Source organism: Camelus bactrianus, chromosome 17 (assembly GCF_048773025.1).
Source record: "Camelus bactrianus isolate YW-2024 breed Bactrian camel chromosome 17, ASM4877302v1, whole genome shotgun sequence".
Classification (NCBI taxonomy): Eukaryota; Metazoa; Chordata; class Mammalia; order Artiodactyla; family Camelidae; genus Camelus; species Camelus bactrianus.
This window is the reverse complement of record NC_133555.1, coordinates 2,985,749-3,007,568: the sequence shown is the minus strand read 5'-3', so window position 1 is coordinate 3,007,568 and position 21,820 is coordinate 2,985,749. Positions and strand designations below refer to the sequence as shown.

The window sequence follows — 21,820 nt, the reverse complement described above, 5'->3', positions numbered from 1 at the left end:
ATTCAAAGCATTTTTTGCTTGCTGAGTTTGTGTTCTTCCCCTCAACAGGGAAGGCCAGCAGGTGGGAGCGGCTCCTCTGGGATGGATCGTTTTAAATCTTCGGCTCCCGAAAACCCTGACGGCAGATCCCCCGGGAATGTGCCACCCTCGCTCTCGGTGGCTGAGGGCTGTCACTGACGACATGAGGGCAATTTTGGAGGGTCAGTAATTTGGCAGCCTGTGCCAGCATCTTAAAAATGCACATGCCTCCAGGCTGGCAACGCCAACGTCCTATCCAGACCAACATGCAAAATGCTCACTGCATTCAGTTTTGCAAGATGAAAAAGTTCCGGAGACTGACTGCACAACAGTGTCAATACACTTAATACTATTAAACCAGAGCCTTAAAAGTAGTTCCGATGGCAAATTTTATGTTATGTGTAATTTACCACAATTAAAAATAGAAAAAAAATGTTCACAGCAGGTGGCTTACAAGAAAGAGAAACTGAAAACAGCCAATCTCTCATCACTAGGCGATTAATTAAATAAACGATACTTTACCCAAACAAACCAAAATAAAACTGGGGGTCAGCAAACTGTGGCCCCTGGGCCAGACCCAGCACTTTTGCTCTAAATAAAGTTTTATTGGTACAAAGCTCCATCCACCATTTGCATATCATCTTGGACTATGTTCTAGCTGCAACGGAAGCGATGAGACCACAAGCCCACAAGCCCAAAATACACACACCCAACCCTTTAAGAAGTCTGCCAACCTTGGACTTGGAAGACTCAAGACCCCCCCCCCAAAAAAAAAACTCTAAGAAATACGTTGCAGGGTGGCGGGGAGTGGGGTGGGCTGTGGTGGGAGAAGCCAGCTCCCCAGCAGCCACGCTATGAGTTCAATTCGGAAAGCAAAAATTTCAATAATGTATATTTACCCACACGTTTACAAACATACATTTGGGCGTAGTTATCTCTGGATAATGGGAACAGAGATGAATTTTATTTTCTTCTTTTGACTTTTCTGTGTTCTCCGAATTTTCTGTATCAAAAGTATACTACCGCCCAAAACGAGGAGAAATAATTATGTGACTGGATGGAGGTGTTAGCTAACTCGACAGCAGGAGTCACACTGCAGTATCAGGGAATCAGACCGACACCCTGTGCACTTAAAATTCGCACCAGCGTTGTATGGCAAATACATCTCAATTAAAAAAAAGTCTTACTTTTATAATCAGGGTAAACAAATAATAAATACCATTTTCTTACTGCCTTGGCCCTCCCAGGGAGCGAGTGCTTTGGAAGATGGAGACCCCCGTCCTAGTCCAGTTTACAACCCGGGGTGGGGTGGGGTGGTCCAAGGGAATCCTCATAACAGGCCCAGGGAGGCTCCCCCTTCCTAACGTTCCTGGGCAGCCAAGGGTATGGACCTGATTCTCAGCTGAGGAAGGAGGGGGTGCTCGGGGGATCCCATCTGGGAGATGATGAGACACTCTGCTGGGGGCATGGCACTGGCTTTGCAGGCCCGCTGACAGCTTGGAAACAAACCCCAATGCGGTGACATTGTTACTCAGGGCCTTTCTACTCCTCCTGGGGGCTGTTACTGTTCCATTTCACAGGCGGGGAAGGAGAGGCTCGCAGAGGCTCCCCGAGTGACTCCCCTCTCCAGGCCACAGGGAGGGGCTGGCCAGGGGAGGGGCCAGGATTTGAACCCAGAACTGTCTGAGTCTCCAGCTCCATGGACTTTCCACTGCATGGGTTGTCCTCGGTCAGGAATAACATATGGGGCCAGTTCGTTAGTCACTCGGGGCCTGCTGAACCACCGAGAGACAAGCACACATCTGTCATCTCTTTGCAGCCGCACAGGACACTGTGAGGGGCTCTGAGAGACCACCGACCCCTTTCCCAGATGGGAACCTAAAGGCTGCACACCGGGTAGTGCTCAGACATCAGAGACAACAGCTTCTGTTCACTCAGGACGCTTCCCTCCAAATCCTGCTGCAGCCATCTGGGCAGCCAGGGAGCCCCTTCAGAAAGACCCAACCAAGAGAGTTGTTGGAGGAGGCGGCAGCCGGCCCGAGAGCAAACGTGCCTCTCAGCCTCAGCTGCCTCTCCTGTAAAATGGGCTCCCACCAAGCACGGATGGACCGGCAAGCCTCGGCCGAGGAGGACAGTGCCGGTCTCTGTTTATTGCTATAAAGCCTGAGCCCCTTGCATAAGATTCTCTTTATCTGGAAGCAGAACTCACATTCCAGCTTCACAGCAGCAGGCACCTGGCTTCCTGTCTGCCCTGAGCTACTCATTAACCAGCGGGAGGCCTCGGGAAGGGACTGGACCAGAGTCTGCTCCCAGCCTGGGGGAGGAGGAGGGGAGGGTGCTGGATGGTGTGGGCACAGGGTCAGATCAACCAAGGTTCAAATCCTATATGATGTGACCTGAGAAGGGGTGGTCAGTTCACCTCTCGGAGCCTCAGTTTCCCCATCTGTACAATGGAGAGAAAGTCAGTGCTCACCTTCCAGGGCTGCTGTGAGGACTGCAGGAGTCAAAGTTGCCTAGTGGTGCCTGAGACAGAGTAAGCACTCGATAAACGTGTGTCCTTTCTACAAAAGGAACCACAGTGCCAGGCCCAGGACTGCTGCAGGATAAAGTCACTGCGATCATTAAACGCTCCGTCAGGAGCATGAGCATGCTGCTAGGAGTTCTGTGGGCATGTGCGATCGCTGTCAGGACTCTGGAGGCTGGCCTGGAGCACGGCATCTCCATGCCACTTGAGCTGGTCAGGGAGGTGTCCTGGGCCACCAGGGACACGCCCACCCGATTTTCCACATCCGATGTCACAGCATGAAGAGCAGGTCTCTGTGGGGCCAGGGGCCTGTGGCTGCTGGTGACAAAGACCCAGGGCTGGGGGCTTGATGCCAAGGGTAGAACTGGGTCCATGCCTGGCAGAAAGACGCCAAGAGTCTTCGGGCTCTTCTCCCCGTCCTGGCTCCCGAGGTATCCCAATCGACCAAACCCCAGGCCTTGGTCCCTGGGAGAAGCTTCTGCCCAGAAAGTCAAAGTTTCAAATTCCAGAGCAAAATGTACTAGTGGGTCATGCAATCAACTTGGAGGGGCAGGGCTATCTCTTGTACGAAAGAGAATGGGACAGCCCTGGAGATGGTGAAGGTATGAGTGTTATTTTGTGAAACTCTGGTTTCAGTTTCATGCATGTGTGAGTACACGGGGCTTCCAGTCGTAAAATGCATTTCTTGCTGAATGTTATGACTCTTTGAGAGCTCCTACAGTTAGGATGTTTTATACCAAGTGCAGAAGACATTGGCAAAAAAGTGGCTGGAGCAGGTTCCTGCCCCATTAAACAACCCTTTTAAAAACACTATTGTGATCCTAAATGGGGGTGTGTGTTGGCGGGGGGCAGGTTCTGTAAATACCAGACAATCAGCAAAATGTCATTAAGGTCTTAGATTAGATAACAGAATTGTGTCAATGTTAAATGTTCCAGGGCTGAGCACTGTGTGCTTATATAAGAGAATGAATGGCCTTGCTCTTACAAAATGCATGCTGAAGGATTAGAGGCGAAGGGGTATCATGACTGCGACTCTCCAGTGATTCAGCGGGAAAAAGAAAGGCTATTAACGTGAGCATTTTTATAGTCTATATTAAAGAGATGAAGCAAATGTTAACAATTGGAAAATCTAGGTGAAGGGTATGCCAAAGTCCACTGGAACATTCTTGCAACTTTTCTGAAAGGTTTCAGTTTTTTAAAAATAAAATGCTTAATAAAGAGGCAGTTGGGACAGCAGCCCCGGTTTCTGGAGCATCCTGTCTCCTGGGAACCAAGCAGCCCCCCCTTTCTCATGGATCCAACCTCGAACCATAGAATCAACTCCACCAGGGCCCCCTCATCACCACCCGGTGGCAGAGCCAGGAGGGAGTCCTGGCCAGGTCTCCAAAATCAGTGCTCGGCTCATTTGCAGGGCTGCCTCCTGGCAGCGGCGCGCACAGGTGGGTGAGCCTGGCCCCGGACCCGCCACCCAGAGGAGACTTGCCCATAAGGTTCTGTCTCCCCCGCTGAGCCCCGCGGCGCCCACCATGGGGCCCTGCCGCACATGCTGAGACACCGAGGCCGGGGGGCGGGAGGGGAAATGCCACTTACGTTTTGGAGGCCCCTCAGAAGGGGCTGTGGTTCTGGGCCTATCATGGGGAGAGGAAGCGAGCTCTGGTCAGGCTTTCAGGTTGTTCCCTGTGTGGCCAGCCAGCTCGCACGGCTGGGAGGGGCCCATCCACACCCGGCGGGAAAGGCGCCGGGAACACCGGGGCGCGGCGCCGGCGCACCCACACGCGCGCGCACGCTCACGCAGCCCTCTCCTGGGTGCGGCGTCCCTGAGAGCGCCAGCAGCAAGGCCCGGTGCCGGGAGGGGCGGGGGCCCAGCCTGCGGTCAGGACGGCCTTCTCACCGGCTGCGAACAGGTGAACGGTCCCCTGGCCCTGACCCAAAGCCTGTGCTCCCACGAGCCCGCGACCGGCCCAGCATCCTGTCTCCTGGGAGCCAAGCAGCTCCTCCTTGCACGCACATCCAACCTCGAACCTTAGAACCAACTTGACGAGCACCTGCTCGTCACCCTCCGTGGGCAGAGCCCAGGTCTGTGGGTGACCATCCCCTGTGAACACAGGGACCCGCCAAGGCTGGGTGGAGAACAGGGCACCCATCAACTGGTTAGAGGCTGAGAGTCACTGCCCCAAGGGAATCTGGTGAACTGTTCGGTCCCCAGAAGTGAATGACCCAGAAGCCTTTTTTTTTTTTTAAGAGACCACCTCCTGTTCTTTGGAACTCAGCTTGGGAAATAACACAAGTGGGAGCAGATCACCTCTGCCTCTCACACCACCAGCACGGCTGTGCTGCAAGGCTCACCTGGTTTCCTGGAATAAAAAAATGCAGAAAACCAGGAAATGCTTCCTTATCAAAAAAGATCTTACACTTCGCTAAACAGCTAAACAGATTAGCAGAGGGGGAAGGGGCTGGAGGGGAGAGCAGAGAGAGGCCTCCAGAGCTGGACACGTCTTTCCTCCGTGTACCTGCAGCCCTGCCCCTGGAGCCTCCTCCCAGACGCAGGACTGCGTCCCAGCAGCCTGCAGAGCTCCCTGTCCCCCAGCCTCACTGCTGGGTCTGGGCCCCCATGTTCAGTAGGCTCACACTGGCACCATGGTGTCTGAGGCACCGGGGGTAGGAACACTGAGTCAATAATTTATTGAGCACCTACTATGTGCCAGACATTGTTTTAGGCACTGGGAAACACGGCAGTGAACAAGACAGCCAAGGCCCTGCTCTCTTGGAGCAGAGGCTGACCTGACAAGGACGCCATCAAGGCTTCACGTTGTGGGTGGATGCATGGCTCTGTGAATGCTGGGTGGATTAGTAATGTCTGCAGCGGGTGTGGGTGGTGGAAGTGGCAGCGAGTTCCTTGGTATCCAGGATGGTAACCAAGGGGAGAGAGACAAAAAGGAAGGTGAGGTAGCATATTTAACGCACAATTACAGGCACGATGTTAAAGGAACAGTAAGCAGGTAGGTTAGCGGGGCCCTAGAGAAAGAGAACCAGGGATGACTTTCTCGACATGAGAGAAGCCATTTTGGCCTGAGCCACTTTGTGATCTAAGACTGGCCACAACGCTTGCCCTCAAACAGGTCTCAGTGATTAATGACCTTAAGGGAACAAAGGAATGCAGGGACAGAGAAAAGGCAGCCAAGCACCAGTACAGGGATAAGGCAGAGCCCTAGGTACCTCCTCACGGGACATACAGAAGGACATATCTGAGTTCTGCAGGAGCTGAGGCCCCCACCCAGGTGGAGGACAGAATAACAATGCTGATAAACGGAAGCTTGGACTTTGTTGACCTTTGCCCCAATTTGGGGCTGAAGTCTCCTTTGCTTAAGCTCCTTCATGAATATGCATGTACTTCCCCAGCTTAAAACTTCCCCAATTTTGCTGTTCGGGGAGACACTGCTTTGGGAAAGTTCCCAGATGTTCTCCATACTTGATGCGGGTGATCATAAATCCTTCCTTCTCCCGATCTTCGGCTTGGTTGTGTCTACTGTCTCGACACCCATGAAGAGGCGAACCCTGCTTTTGGGCAGCAGCGCCAGAGGAAGGAGAGTATAATTCTATCTGAAGTAAGAGGCCAGCCCAGCTCAGAGAATACAGATGGCAGCAAGTCCCTGTGGGCCCAGCGAGTGTGCGGGCACCTCGGCCCCTTTTCCTGGGGGTAGCCTGCACCTATTCCACCCGGAGACCCACACACGCCCACTCCCCACCCGTGGGGTTCTGGGTGGGCTGAGCCCACCTCCTACTTCCGGGGGTGGGGGTGTGAGCCAGGCCGAGCCAATCAGAGGGCTGTCAGGATTGGCTCAAGGACAGGTACATGACCAAGACTGGCCAATGAGAGTGATGACAGGGACTTATGCTAAAAATATTGGGGGGAAAGGCTCTTTCTAGGCTTAGACGGCTTTGCTGGGGGGTGGGGGGTACATCCTCAGCAGCTCGGGGTAACCCATGGAGCATGGAGCCTAGAAATGGAGAGAAAGAAACTGAGCCCCAGTGACATCTCTCAGCATCTGGATCCAGCCACACCTGATGTACGACTCTGGGCTTTTCAATTAAGGAAGTCAGTAAATGTTTAAGTTTGAACTGATTTCTGCCACTTGCAACCCTAAGAACCCAGGCCCACAGCCTGTCTTGAATTTGCGGTGTCATGTTATGCACATCCCTTTACCTCTCTGACAGGCCTTCAGAAAAGGAGGCTGCAAATGAAATGCCATCTGAGCTTCCCTGTAGCCTGGCACTCTAGCCAGCTGCAAAGGTTGGGACTGACCTTCTCCCACCCCTGGGCATCTGGCCGGCCGGAGGTGGAGAAGTCAGCCCTCCTCCAAGTTAGGACTAGAGGGCTGTCTACAACTCGGCAGGTCTGGGGTGGGGATCAAGATTCTGCCTTCTCACAAGCTCACCCAGCTCGTCCAGGGACATTCAGAGGACCCAGACTCTATATCTATTCTATTCTTCCCAGTTGCTTACGGCACGTGCCCAGTACAAAAACAGAAGCCCAGCCAGGAAGGAGACCCTGGAATCTCCGTCTCCAAATCAGACCCCCAATTAAGGAAAAGTGCCTGTGTGATGGCAGGAGGAGCCAGCCTTTAAATGATTAAGCACCCGGTCCCAGCTTGCGCCTGGCCCACTGCTGCCCCTGCCAGCCAGCCCTCCGCCCTGGGATTTATCTAAATAATGGGGAGGCAGTAAGAGTGACTTGGTGCCTTCCTGGGCTCCAGGAGGGCTGCACGCTGGTCCTCCTGGAGCTGTGAGCATCCCCTCCCTGCGCTCCCCTCATGGGGTTGCAGGCCAGCACCGAACCCGCTGCGGGGCTGGTCCTGACGCGCTGCCTCGGCCGCTCCGCTGTCAGCGCGGCCGGGCTGGCCCCGGGCCCTCCTTGATTTACATCCGACTTGGCTGCCCAGAAAAGCCTCCTGTGGCTTTTGGACCACAGACACGGTTCAGAAAATGGCTTCCCCACCAGCAGTCTTTCCAAGGTGGCACTGGCCCAGAGGGCTTGGCCTGGCTCAGCGGCCTCCCAGCTGTGTGACCTCGGGCAAGTTACCTGCTCTCTCTGGGGCCTCCCGCTTTTCACAGGCAAAGTGGGAATGATGATTAGGAAGACAGTGCTTGCAAGGCATGGGGCGTGGTTTACAAAGTGTGGCAGGTGCCCCAAGGCTGTGATTTACCTCCTTTATTCAAAGTGTAGCCCTCAGACCAGATACATCACCTAGGAGCTGGTTAGAAACCCAGAATTTCAGGACCCACCTTAGTCCTCCTGCCGGGGAAGGGGCATTTCAACAAGATCCCAAGTGAGGGCTACATATTCCAAGGCTATGAAGAGCTGGTGTATGTTATAATTATGACTGTTGTTGCGACATCCCAGGATGGAGCCAAGGCGCACCAACCGACTCCAGGCCCAGGGCCACAGCAGGCAAGGGTCAGAGGTAATGAAATGCTGCGAGGGGGAAGAAAACTCCTTCGGCTTCCCAGCCTCCCGACTAATGGCAAGCCCCTGGATGGCTCAAGAGAGGGGAGGGGACACAGGACTTAGTAAGTAGGTACCGACCACTGGACTTGATCACTGGACTGAACTCATGGCTCAGACAAGGTAACAAAATATACAGAAAACATTCTCCGTCTCAGATTCGGGGCTTTCGGCAGAGACTGGCTGCTTGTTGGTTTCCGCAGAAGGCTGAAACTTTCCCGTTCAAGGAGGCAAATCACCCTCTCTGCCTGGAGCGCTGCCCAGAACTCCAGCAGAGGTTGGCAGAGGGGGCTGCCCTGGGAGGGGTGAATTCCAGCCAGGAGCCCCCAGCCACCCCCCCCCCGGTGCAGCGAGGTGGCTGGGTTTCTCCAGCTTCAGCCCTGAACCCCCCTGAGAGCGCTAGGGGTCCCCACTGGAGGGCAGTCAATGGGGTAGAGGCTGTGGAATCTCTCTCTCCTCGCTGCACTGTCAGCCCAGCTGAATGGACGGAGCAGGACGGCTCCCATCTGCCCTGCTCGTCCGCCTGGAGGCGTGCTGGGACCTAATGGAGGAAGCGGAGGTGGGCTGGGCACTCTGAGAGTCCGAGGGGGGCTGCCGGGTGGGAGGGCGGTCTGTTCAGAGAAACTGAGCAACCAGAGGCGGATGCAAAAACAAACAAAAATCCCACATTGAAAAAACACTGGCTCGAATTTATAAAACACTGAATGGACAACACAAACCACACGCGAGGCCCAGAGCTGTCCCTGGGAGACCGTTTCGCTGCAACTGGTACTGTTTTTTTCAGTCCTGGGATCCTTTTCAAACAACCCACACCTTCCACCAGTGAGTGGAAACAGAAACAGACTCTGCTCACTCCTGGCAACAGAGGCTGGCGGGGTAGGGTTTTTTCAAGGTCTATTCTGATCTATACTCTTCTGCCAATGATGGATTAAAAACCCACTTTCTTCCCCAAGGAAGCGATTTTCACTGAAAGTCTGTTGCTCACAGCATGTCTGAACTGCAGTCCCCAAATCGGATGCCCCCTTTCAAGCTAAGACATCTTGAAAACCAGCAGGACTACAATTGAATCCTTAAAGGGGACCCACTGGGGAAGCACCTGTGTGGTGACAACGTGTGCTCCCCCGCAGAGAGAAGGAAGGGTCTCTCCTCCCTTCCCTCAGCCGGTACTTCCCTCAAACATGAAGTTTCCTCACAGGCTAGGACCAGGGAGGGAAAGGACTTGGCTAGGTCACATGCAAGCCAGAGGCCAAGAGCATCTGAACCCCGGTGTTGCAGTGCGCCTGCGACAATTCCTTACGCTGTTTTGTGGTCAGCTCCACGAGGGCATGAGTTGGTCTGTCTTATTCACCTGCCGCATCCCCAGGATCTAGGATGGAGCCTAGAACAGATGTTTGTTGAGTGGATGGATGGTGATGGGCGAATGTAATTCCCAAGCCAGGACCCACCCAGATGTTCAAACAGGCTCTCATTTCAGGATGGAGGGAATCAGGTGGCCTTTGTGTGCCGGGCACCTACTGTGGACCAGGCCCTGTGCTGGTGCTGGAGCACCTGTCAGTCCCCTGATGTGCCCTCAGTCAGGGACTGGGTAAAAGGCAAGACCACACAGGTCTGGGCTCCGGCCAGAGAAAAGGGCTCAGAGCAGAGCGAGATTAAGTCCATGTGGACTCACAGCATCCTTGCTGAGTGTTTTCTATGGGGCGGCAACACTGAGGGACTCAAGGAAGTCTTCGTGAGCTTCAGGCTGGCCCTCAAAGAGTGGGAATTGGGAAGGAAGGGAGGAAGGGACTTTTGGGCTGACATCTGGGCAGGGCCCATGGGCAAGGGCAGAACCGAGAGCTTGAGGCTTGGTCTAGGAGCAGAAACCAGCCAGAAGAGAGAGAACTGGTCCAGATGAGAATAAACATTGGCCGGGAGCCAGATCATGAAGGGCCTTGACTGCCGGACTAAGGACTTTGGACTGGATTTCACACAGCACTAGGGAGCCACTAAAGGCTTCTGAGCAGGAGAGTGACATACTGCGAGCTGGCCCCCAACGCTACAGGGAGAAGCCCTGGAGGCACGGAGGCTGGTCAGGAGGCTGCTGTCTTGGGCTGTGGTGACATCTACCCAGAGAGGAGACACCAGGTGCCACCTGATGACAGAATGAATGTCCTTGAAATCATGGCCGAGTCCCCCATCAGGGCTGAGCAGCCGTCATCTCCAGGTGCTGACTGGCCATGGGGCAAAAGAGCAGCGCCTTCAGGACCGCCCCCTTCCGGAGTCCTTCCCCGCTCAGCATGACTCTGCTGAAGCCCAAGGCCAGCCGCACCCCTCCACCCCCACCGGGCAACGGGCAACCTGGCTGAGCCGAGGGCTTTCTGCTGGAAGGGGGAAGGGGGAAAAGGCCGTCACTCAGCTCTTCTATCCTGTGCAAAGGAGAGCAGTGGGAAGCGGAAAACTCTCAGAGCGTCCACACGAGGGACCCCGCAGAGATGCGGTGCGAGCCTGGCCGGACTGGGGGCGGTGGGGGCGGAGCTCGGCAGCGGGCGTGCCCAGGGCGGACCCAGGGTGGGCGGAACCAGAAGAGCGCAGCCGTCCCGCCCTCCAGCAGGCGCGGCCGCTGGCCGGCCCTCACAACTGCCTCCATTCACTCCTCACGGTGGCCAGAGCCGCCCTCCAGGAGCCAGGCGGTCCCGCTGTCCAGGAAGCGCCGTTCCAGACTCCGCAGGCGTCGCGGGCACAGCCAAGCCCCGGGAATCTCCCCCTTCCCCACCGCTGGGATACCGTCAGGATCAGAGGATGGTGAACACAGTCATCAGAAGTTTGAGACTGATGAAAACGCTGTCCTCAGCGTCACCTGTTTTCTCTCAGCACTGAATGGCAGGTGGGGCGGGGGAGGACAGCCAGTCTGTGGACAATGGCCCTTTTGTTGCTTCCTGTCTCACTCAGACCTCAGTCTCCTCATCTGTAAAGTGGGTGGGGAGGGAGGCTGAACTCCGTGACCCCCCGAAGTCCTCACAACCCCAGCCAACGGACCACTCCCTCACACCTTCCCTGGTGCTCCCAGCCCTTGGCTTAATCCCTCAGGGTTGTTCATTAACCTGTTCCTGATATCCCGTGGGACAGTGAGCTACCAGAGCACAGGGGCTTTTCATCTACTTGTCCCCTGCTCTGGCCTCGGTGGGATGCCCAGCACCCAGCAGGTGCTTAATAAAACACATTTGCGGTGCGGCCTGTGGAATGAGGATGGGCTGTGGTTCCAGTTCTCCACCCTGTGTCCCTCTGTGTGAGGGGTGGCGAGTCATTTTCTGAGACTGGATGAGCTAGAAGGTGGAGGTGAGAAGGCCCAAGTCAGGCACAGGGCTTCAGGGCAGGAAGGGAGACAAGGCTGAGTGGTGCTTAATGTCTGGGTCCCTTCCCATCTCAGAATGCCGAGCCACCTTGGGCTGCTTCTCTGCCCACCTTCAAGGGCAAGTTCAAAGCCATTGGTGGCAGCGTTTCATTCGCTGAGCTGGTGGCACACGGGTGATGGCCAGGCTAGGTCAGTGAGTCTCAACACAGACTAGCTGTACAGAGCCTGACAGATCTGTACGTTCTGACAAGCCACTGGGCCACAATGGTCTGTTTGCACAGAGTAAGTGGCAGAACCAAGAACAGCACCGTGCCATTTTCGTTAACAACGAAACCACCACAGCTTGCTTGTTGAACAAATCCTAAATGACCCCTGGATCAAAGAGGAAATCAAAACTGAAATGAGAGCTTATCTAGAAAGTAATAAAAAGGAACGTACATACATAGAGATGGCTGAAGGCTACAGTTAAAGCTGTACACAGAGGAAAATGTATAACCTTCAAGGCCTTTGTTGTTATTATAGGGAGAGGGAGATGACAAGACAGATAGACAGACAGAAGATTAGATTACACTTTGTAAATAAATGATTTTTAAGAGTCACTTTTACTTTATACAGTTTCATAATTCCTCTGGGTCTGTTGTTTTTGTAATTAAGAGACTCCTTCGGGGAAGGGTGGAGTTCGGTGGCAGAGCGCACGCCAGGCAAGCACGAGGTCCTGGGTTCAATCCTCAGTACCTCCATTTAATAAATAAATAAACACACAAATAAAGCTACTTACCCCCCCACCAGATTTTCTTAATTAAAAAAAAGACTCCTTTGATAGGTTCTCATAAAGTTACCAAATATCTACCCCATGCCCCAGCACCTCCACCACTAGAAAGATGAAAAATACACACCCACAAAAAGACTTGTGCGCAAAGGCTCAAAGAAGCTTCATTCATCTTCACCCCAAACTGGAAACAACCCACGTGTCCATTCCCAGGAGAGAGGATAAGCAAACTGTGGTCCATCCATACAGTGGCCTCCTCGTCAGCACAAGGAAGGAACTACTGACACACTCAGCAGCATGGATGGATCTCAAAATCATCAGGCAGAAAGAAGTCAGACACAAAAGAGTATCTAGCATACATGTCCATTCACATGAAGTTCCAGGCTTGGCAGAACTAAAGGTGATGGAAATCAGAAACTGGCTGCCTCTGGGAGGGCGGAGGGGCACAAGACATCTTTCTGCGGGGGCTGGAAATGGTCTGTACCTTGATCTGGATGGTGGTTACACAGGTGTAGAAATGTGACAAGACTCAACAGACCGTAACAGAATATTTGCCTGCATTTCACTGAATGCAAATTGTATCTCAATTTTAATATATATATATTTTTTAAGTCACATGAGAAAATGTTTAAAAATACAGATCATATTCCCAGGCTCCACCCCCTGGGGATTCTGATTCCAGAAGTTCGGGCCTGGGAGCCTGAATCTGTACAAAGTCATTCAGGTAATTCTGTTGCCTGACTAGAGTTAATGCGACCCACTCCCCCACCCCCACACCCCCTCTCCTTTTTATTGTGTTGAGTGATTTTTGGTTTGTATGTCGGTTTTTACAAGAGGGAGTTGATTGACTCATAGACCTTTAGAAACAGGAGCAATTTCCACTCTTTCTGCCCTCTCCCCGATACCCCTAACCCCTTCCCCTCAGTTCAGGTTTCCAAATGAAGCCTTTGAGCAGGTAAGGTGAGTAGGGAAACCCTGAATGAAGCCACTCAGGACAGAAGGCACCAGGGCTGCACGCTCCAGGGAGCTCAGAGGTGCAGTTAATGGCCTGTGTACCTGTTAAACAGCATGTCCAGGCCTTTACCCATGTTTACAAAAAGACCTCAGGGCAAGATTCGCTGGCGTGGACAACAGTTTGTGCCCTGACCAGCAGTGGCCCCGCCACCCTTGGCCCGGGACCCCAGCCTAGTTCCTCACTCACCATGAGGGTCTCCAGGGTCCACCTGGCTTCTCCACTGCTCATGCTATTTCTGTCTCTGCTGCCCCGAGAATAAAGCCTAACCCGTTCACCCAGCACCCAAGGTCCTCCACCACCTGGCGCCTGCTCCTCCCTCCAGCTGGGTCTCCTCAAGGCTTGTTCTACAAACACACTTGACTATTTCATGCCGCAGTGCCTTTGCACCTGAGATGCCCCCCACCCAGAATGCCAGCCTCCGCTCTTCTCCTCTGCTCACAGAAGTTGCCAACTCCAACATCACCTCCTCTAAGGCGCTGAAATGCCTCCTGCCTACAACTCTGCCCTCCTGCGCACTCAGGGACGGCACCCCATGGGTGGCAGCTGCCAATGTCCACCTTCCTCTGGGTTATGAGCTTCTCGAAAGCCAACAGTCTACCCCGGATCCAGTGGCCAGTCAGAACTGACAATAGCAAGGTTTATCAACCAAAGAAACGCAGCACATTTCAAAAGAGCTCCCGTTCACACTCGAAGGCCGCCCTGGGCATTTCCACACCCAGAGCTCCTCCCCAGGACCCATAAATTCAAAGAAACACTTTGGCCAAGATAAGTTGGCCAGCACGTGAGAGTGAGATGAGGCCCCGAAGAATCCAACCCTAGCTTACAAGCTTCTGCAGAAGTGGGGGGTCAGCCCACACCTGCTGGCTGACCCTGGGGTTCCAAGGGTGCCCCTAGTTCCCACCCAGACCCCCTCCAGCCGTGGCCAGGCTGCATTCCAGGTGCTCCTTGTAAATTACTTTTCAGCTCTTTCCTATATGCAGGAATGTGTTCAATGACTCACAAGTGTCTTATCATCTCGGGACCTTTGGAAAGGCTTTCAGATAAAGTCTGACCGGCTCCCAAATCCTTTGACAGGCTGACAGGTGGAGAGTTAAAACACCATCCCCAGGGCCCACACTATCTCGTGGGGGACCAACACTTGAGTAGGAAGAGTGGCAGGGCTCCCTGAGGAGGAGAACAGGGACGGAATCGAGGCACCAGAGGGGCCCACGCACTCACCCTCCAACTCTGAGGAGCAGGCACCTCTGACCCTTGGTTTCTCCAGGTCCCCGTCCAACTTCAACTCCCTGGGACATCAGTGACTAAAGCTCCACGGAGCCCAAACTCACAGCTGGCCAAGGGAAGGCCTTTGACGCCGAATCCTGCCGCTTTCCAATCAAAGTTCTCTGGTGGCTCTCAGTCTACCCATCTGTGAAATGGGCACTTCCCACTAGGGCCACAAAACAGATGTGACTGGATCTCCGCAGGATGAGATGGGAGAGAAGGGGCAGAGGAGGTCGACAGCGGCTGCACCACAGGTCAGTACAAGGACATTCCCTTAGGACAAGAGCAGAAGAGTGTCCCTGGGCCCTGCCACATACCACAGTGACCTGGGACCTCGTGACACCCTCTAATCGGCAGCTCTGAAGCCGAGCCTGGCTTTACAGCTTACCACAGGCTTATTCAGCTTCATCTCCCTCAATCCCCTCAAGGACGCAGGGAGGCTGGCTTTGGCGTCCTTGCTGCCTGGATAGCAAAGCTGAGGTTCAAAGAGGCTGAGGGAATCACCCAAGGTCGCCTGCTGACTAAAACAGAGGCTCAGTTCTTGGTCTCAACCCCCTGGGGACCAGCTCCTACCTCTTGGTCTCAGCTTACCCCATAACCGGTTTACTCCACCCATTACACAGATGAGGAAACTGAGGCCAAAAAAAGATAGCCCAAGGTCAACAGGGGGCTGAGCCAGGCCCAAGACCTCTAGCCATTCCATCAATCCCGCTCTATGATGGGTTCTCAGCCATGGCCCTCGGTCCCCCTCCAAGCTCCTCCTGACAACATCCTGATGGAATTCCTGCCCCTACTCCACCCCCACACCTCCCGGTGCCCACCCCACACTCCCCAGTTGACTCCCTGGTCGAGAGGGAGGCAGGCGGTTGCTAAGCACTCACTCGCTCTCTCTCATAAAAATAAACTCCTTCTGGCTGGGAGGCTCTGGATGAGATCCCCTCCCTTCCAGCCAAGAAAAAATTAAAAAGAAATTAAGAAAAGATCTCCTTCATGACATTTATTTTAACATCAGCAGTGCCAAAGCAGAGGCCAATTCACCCAAGTCCAAAAGGAGCCACGCGCCACTCAGCCTCAGCCCCAAGACCCTCTGTTCAAGCATCTGGGTGGTTACTGAGCTGATTTATTTCCCCAGGCAGGAAATGGGGACCCGGGCTGCCTCCCAAGCCTTTGGGGCTGGTCCTGGGGGAGGCCGGGATCTGGCAGAGGCTGGGCAGTGACCAAAATAGCCAGGCCAGTGGCCCTGCCCAGTACACACCTCCCTCTGAGTGCCCGAGAGGGCAGCCCACAGGTCCCCCTTTAGCCCAGGACGAAGCCTCGGGGCTGTGGGAGGAGGTCCCTGAGATTCTCTCTCTGGCTTCCCTGGTGAGAGGGGGACCAGAACCTCCAGCTCAAAAGAGGAACCCCCAGAAGGAAGGGAAAGGTCTAGAGGAGGATGTGTCCTGCTGTCCCTGCCTACTGGCCACTTGGCTCCCAGCTGTCCCTCCGGGCCTCCATCCTGCCACTCAAGGAGGGTGGATGTTGGCACTGCCACCTGCACGCCGCACACAGGCAGCACCCTTGGAGCCTTGCCGCCCTATCACCTCTCCCCACTCAGTGCCTGCCCTGGAGAACCAGCACTGGCTTTTTGGCCCTCTAGGCAAGGGGGACACTCCCTCAGGTACAGCCAAGGACACACGAGAGTCGGCAACCAGGGACCCAGAGACAGAGCCACACTCGGGGACACACGTGCACAGCCAGGTACGCGGAGACATGGTCACACACACACAGGTTCACACAGACACCCACGAGGACACACAAGGGCACACATCCGAAAACACAGCCACACTCAGGTATCTCACACACCCACACCAGAACACACACATGCACAACCCGACCCATGAGTAGCAGGCACACATCCGGACACACAAGTGCATGCTGCTAGGGACGTGGAGAAACAGCCGCCCTCAGGAGCACACAGACACACGCAAGGACACGGGGATGCACACGGACACCCAGGGAGACTGAGACACCGACAGACAGAAGATACACACACCTGCCTCCTGCACTAGAAGCCTGAGCCCTTTCGCCGGTAAACAATAAGAGCCCCGCGGGGGGCTGAGCGGGCGACCACTCCGTCCCTCCCTCGGTGGTGAAAGGGGCGCCGAAACTGGGGGCCCTGGGCGGGCAGGAGGTCGGGGCTGGGGAGGGGGCTCCGCGCGCCGGGCCCCGGCTCCCTCGGTACCTGGGGCGGCCGCGGCGCTGCGCTCTGCTGTGCTCGGTTCCGCTCGCCGGGGGCTGCCGGCCGGCTGGATCTCTGGCCCGCGGGGTCCGCGCTCCGCGCTCCTTCTCGGCGGGGCTCGGCTCCTGGGCGCGCGGTCCTCGGGGCTCGGCGGGGGCCAGCGAGCGGGGCTGCAGCCAGGGCCCGGAGCTCGGCGCTGGCGGCGGCGCGGAGGAAGCGGTAATTTATAAGCGGCTTCTTCCTGACCTCGCGTGTCTGTTGTCTGAGCAGGCAGCTCTCAGCATCACCCATCCTGCTGGGTGGAAAAATACCAGCTTGGCCGGGCCGGGGGCGGGGCCAGGGGTGGGGCCGGGGCGCCCAGCCCCGCCCCACACGCGGACACACACACACACACACACACACGCACACACACATACACACACGCACGGACGCGCGCGCGCGCACACACACACACACACACACACACACACACACATCCCGCACACGCACGCGCGCTCGGGCTCGGACACACAAAGAGCCTGGGCTCGCCGAGCGCGCGCGCACACCCTCATGAGTCGGGCGAGCACTCAGTCCCCTGCTTCCCCCATGAGAGCACTCTTTTCCAGGAAACCCATTACCTCCAAACCCTGGTGCCAAGGGCTGCAGCGGGTCCTCAGCCCTCTCCTGATTTCCCATAAAGAGCAAGAGAACCCGGGACCCCTACGTGCTCCCTCCCAGCACAGCCACCAAACCCCACTATTTACCCTTCCACCTGGCTCATGGGGTGCAGCCCCAGCTCCTTGAGGAGGAAGGTCCAAACCACTCCACTGCATCCTCTTGGGCCATCATTCAGGTTCCCAGAGCCTCGGTGGGCTCCTCAAAGAAGTGGGCACAGCCACTCTGCCCTAGCCGCCTGCTCCAGACCTGAGGGTGACATGAGAATGTGACGGGAAACTAGTAAAGAGCTCCCCGGATCCTTGGCCTTGCCTGGGCTGGGTGATCTTGGGGGATGACTCAGGCTCTCTTCCATGCCTCAGTTTCCTCATCTGTAAAATGGAAATACAGATAATAGAATTTATCTTCTCTGGCTGCTATGACGACCCAAGGTTAACAGTGTTAGGAGCTCAGAACAGCTCCTGGCACACTTAGAAAGTGCCAAGCGAGTGTCAGCAACTGTGACTATTTTTAAATGAAAATGGGGAATGTGCCATTGTTCTTGTCCTTATTTGCATGAGCGGGTCCTCAGAGACCACTTTCCACACCGGTGCCCTGGCTGGGCTTGAGGGAAGTGCTGTGTGACTCCCAGCAGGCCCCTCCCCTCTCTGAGCCAGGGCGCTCCTCTCGCTTTCTCTCACTCCCTCTCTGCACCTGGAGGCTGTGTGGAAAGCGCATAGATCCTTCTACCCTTTAGACTGAGAGTGAAAGAAGAAATACCAGACAGGCCCCGCAGAGGCCACCCCCGACGCCAGACCTGGCCCAGGCCGGAGCCGCTGCCTGCAAGCGCTCGGTAAACCCTCTTCTGAACAGCCCCAGACTGTGGACAGGGATGTGGGGAGCAGGATTCCGGAGGTGCCCTTCCATCTCTCCCTGGTGTCCTCGTTGAGCCCCCTGCTGTCTGACTCCATCTTGACCTTCTACAGGCACCCCCACCACAGCTGCAGCCACACCAGACATGGGCACAGGCCCTCCATGCCTTTCTCCAGTGCCTCCCCTGCCCTCCTTTGCGGGCCCAGGCACCCCTTCCTCCAGGATGAACCAAAGGGCCAGCAGTGCCTCAAGCATCCCAGCCACTGCCTGTCTCCCGTCCCGTGGGGCTGACAGGCATCAGCCACCCCCCGCGCATACGGGCGCGGCTCCTCAGGACGCCAGTGCCCCCCCAACCCCGTCCTGTGCCAGTTCCCAGCCCTGAAGAGGGCAGAGTTTGCGACCCTGGGTGTACTTGTGTGTGTCCCTACCCCCTTGCTCCTGGAAGAGACCGTGAGCACCAAGGAAGCGAAAACGTTGGCAGCAAGGAGGGACCTTCAAGGAAAGCCAGGCAGAGGTTTCCTTCAGAAGCCACATTCTGGCCTGAAATTCCTTTGAGACTAATTCTTTCCACTTCAAGAACGGAAATCAATTGCGGGGAGGACTCACGGACGGCCCTGGAATTAAAGGCAGTGAATGAGATTTTGAAAAGGCTGCTGGACGATGATTTTTTTTTTTTTTTCCTCAGCAGCTGGCAATAATAAAGAGAAATCAATCCAGGCTTTGAACAAAACCCTTCACCCCTTGCCAGAGAACAGTTCATCTCCTCTGTCTATCAGACAACCGACAAGAGTTGTTGAAATGCTGCTGGGGGTCCAGCCATGCTGGCCCATCTGGACGCACAGGGAGGTCCCGGCACTAGCCCTGCCCACGGTTGTCTGGCCAGCCTCCATGCCCTGGGAATGGCGCTCCCTGAAGACAGGAGTCCCCGTCCTGGTCACTTTCTCCTGGGTGCAGCCCTGTGTCCACATCACTGGATGTGGAGGGACAGATGGCTGCGCCACGGAGACTTTATCAGCGCATCTGAGCCACAAGAATCAGCTTCCTGCCCACCCCACCCCCCTTCCTGCCTGCAAAGCCCAACTTCGCCCTTCCTGGGCTGTGCGACCCAGGGTGGTCCTGTGATCTCTCTGTGCCTCAGTTCCCTGATGTGTCAAGCCAGACTGGCCATAACCCCCCTGCCCAGGTTGTTGTGAGGATTGAGTGGAGGTGACTCATGCCAAGCACTGAGACTGCCGCCTGGCACCCAGTCTAGCGTTGGGTCAGCCAGACACCGCCGGGTCAGCCAGACACCGCCAGCCCTGCCGCCTGCGTGCCCTGGGCTTTTCTACCTCCTGGCTTTCACCCCCGTTGTCCCCTCCCCTCTGCTTGTTCCTTCGCCCAGAGCACTTTGCCCACTGCCCTCCTGCAGCCTGGATCTCCGCCAGGCTGGGAGCACCCAGAAGGCAGGGGTCCCTAGCAGCGCCCAGCCCAGCACGGCCGGAGCGCAGAGGATCCTGGGAGGTCCTGGCCGGATGTGGTCTGTGGGTGGCAGACCTCCAGGGTGCACTTCCTCCCCTGCCCCCAGGGAAGGGAAGGTGTCAGTGCTGAGACAAACCTGCAGGGGAGGGGACCCACACAGGAGCATTCATTCCCCCCCGCCCCACCCCCGCAGCCCAGCTCTCCAGCTCCTCAGCCCCTCAGGCCTGGCCACCCTTGTCTCCCTTCTGGTGACCGCAGGCCTCCTCCGCACGTCCCCTCCCGCCCCAGCCCATCTCCACACAGCAGCCAGAGGGGTCCTGCGACTCTCCTCCACCGCTGGTGAGGCATGACCGCACAGCTGCCGCAGAAGACAGGTCAGCAATTTCTCACAAGGTTAAACATCCACTTCACCGATCAGCCAGCAATTCGACGCCCAGGCTCTGACCAAAGAGACACGAAAACAGATGTCCACGTGAGACTTGTACAAGAATGTGAATGGCGGCGTTACTCCTGAGAGCCAGGAGACAGAAACAGCTCCGGCTGCATAGACCCGCAGGAGAATGGAGAACAGATGGATGGAGGACTTCTGAGACGCCCCAAGCCAGGGGGAGAAGAGGACATCATAGAGCACCATTTAAATGGCCATTTATAGGGACTCGTTTGAGTCTATGGTCTTGGAAATAGGGGCAGTTGTTTGCCCCTGTAAGGGGGTTGGGGGGGCCGGAAGGACCCTGAGAGAACCTTCTAGGGTTGGAAAGGTGCCACCCTCCTGATGTGGTGAGCGCCCCGCAGGTGTGTACCTATGCGGTAAACTTTAGATCTGAGCATATCACTCAGTGTGATGGACACCTCAGTAAAAGTCAAAAGATCTTCAGACCCACTGAGGTTTTCCTGCCTTGAACCAGCCCACACTCCCCACAGCCTCTGGGACCCCCAGCTCTGTCACTCACCTCCTTCTCCCCCTCCAGCCACATAGCCCTCCAGGCTTGCCTCAGACCCCGGGCTCTCCTGCGAAGGGTCTTCGTTCTGGCCGTCCCGCCTGAGTACTTCCCAGCAGCCTTTCCAGGGCTGGTCCCTTCCCGCTGTTAGGTGAGTGTCTCCTCCCCTGAGACCTGGTGATATTGTCACCCTAACTTGGGTGAAATGTTCCTTGATGGTTTACACGTCCACCTGTTCATATGTTTCCACACCTAGGCTGCCCGATTCACATGGCAGGGTGGAGTCTGCTGGGCCAGCGCCGTACTCCCAGGGCCGGAGCCGTGCCTGGCCTGTGGTAGGTGCCCCCCCAAACATCTGCTGGATGAGTGAACGGGGCTGTGGCTGCCTACAGATGCAACACCACCCACATACTGGACACCCCGCCTACACACATTCACGAACTGCAGAACTGTTTGTGTAGCTGGGGTTAAACCCTCCCGTCCTCAAGGCTGTGCATTCAACCCCACGTGGGAGCCCCTGCCTGGAGAGGCCTGGATCCAAGCCCTGAAAGGTCCTTAATGGCTCCGTAACCCCGGGGGCCTCTGCTTGTCCGTGTTTCGGTCTCCCCATCTGCAGCACGAACGGTTAGCCAAGGTGGCTGAGATCAGCCCCCACTGACTGCAAAGTGCACGTGCTCTCCCGGGGACGAGTTCACAGGCAGAGGCAACGGCATGGTCTGGCTCTCCGAGTGTGGCCCCGAGACCAACAGCAGTGCCTGGAACCCTGTGGGAAATGTCCAGTCCCAGGCCCCCCCCCCCCAGCCCTCTCAAATCCGAAATTCGGGGGCCAGGCCCACGGTCCTGTTTCACCAGCCCTCTGATGGGCACTGCTTTTGAACCTCAGCTGCCCAGGGCCATCACCCGGGAAGCTCACAAAAATCTTTCTAGGTCTGGGGCCCATCCTCCGAAATCCTAATTTAATTAGATAGGAGGCTTTTTTAGAAATCAAGTTCTCCGGGCAATTTGGATGTCTCGTCAGAGCCGAGAATCCTCGACCTGGAGGGTGCTGGGCCTCTGGGAGCATCGCCGTCTCCCAGACATACCCGGGCAGGCCTAATTCCTTTGCATTCCTGCCCGGCCTCTCATGGCTGCCTTCTTATATTTGGTTATTTTCCCCTCCCGCCCCAAACACAACAATTCAAAATATTCCCAGCTCCCAGACAATAAACAAAGCCAAGGAGGCAAGCTCCCTGACTGTTTTGTTCCCACTTATGGCCTGATCCAAGACTGGCCTGATT

The 21,820-nt window shown here is 55.8% G+C and overlaps 1 protein-coding gene across 3 annotated transcripts in view; it reads right to left on the bottom strand.

Annotated features, from left to right (window-relative positions):
* SLC6A6 (solute carrier family 6 member 6) overlaps window positions 1-16,946 on the bottom strand; it is a 75,723-nt gene extending 58,777 nt beyond the window's left edge. For 2 of the 3 annotated variants that reach the window (XM_074344265.1, XM_074344266.1), the window contains exon 1: window positions 16,645-16,946. The gene's annotated coding sequence lies outside the window, so the exon portion shown is untranslated. Of the gene's footprint in view, window positions 1-4,132; window positions 4,905-16,644 lie in introns of those variants that run through there. The other variant, XM_045515374.2, reaches the window with a different exon arrangement.
* Between the last annotated feature and the right edge of the window lie 4,874 nt (window positions 16,947-21,820).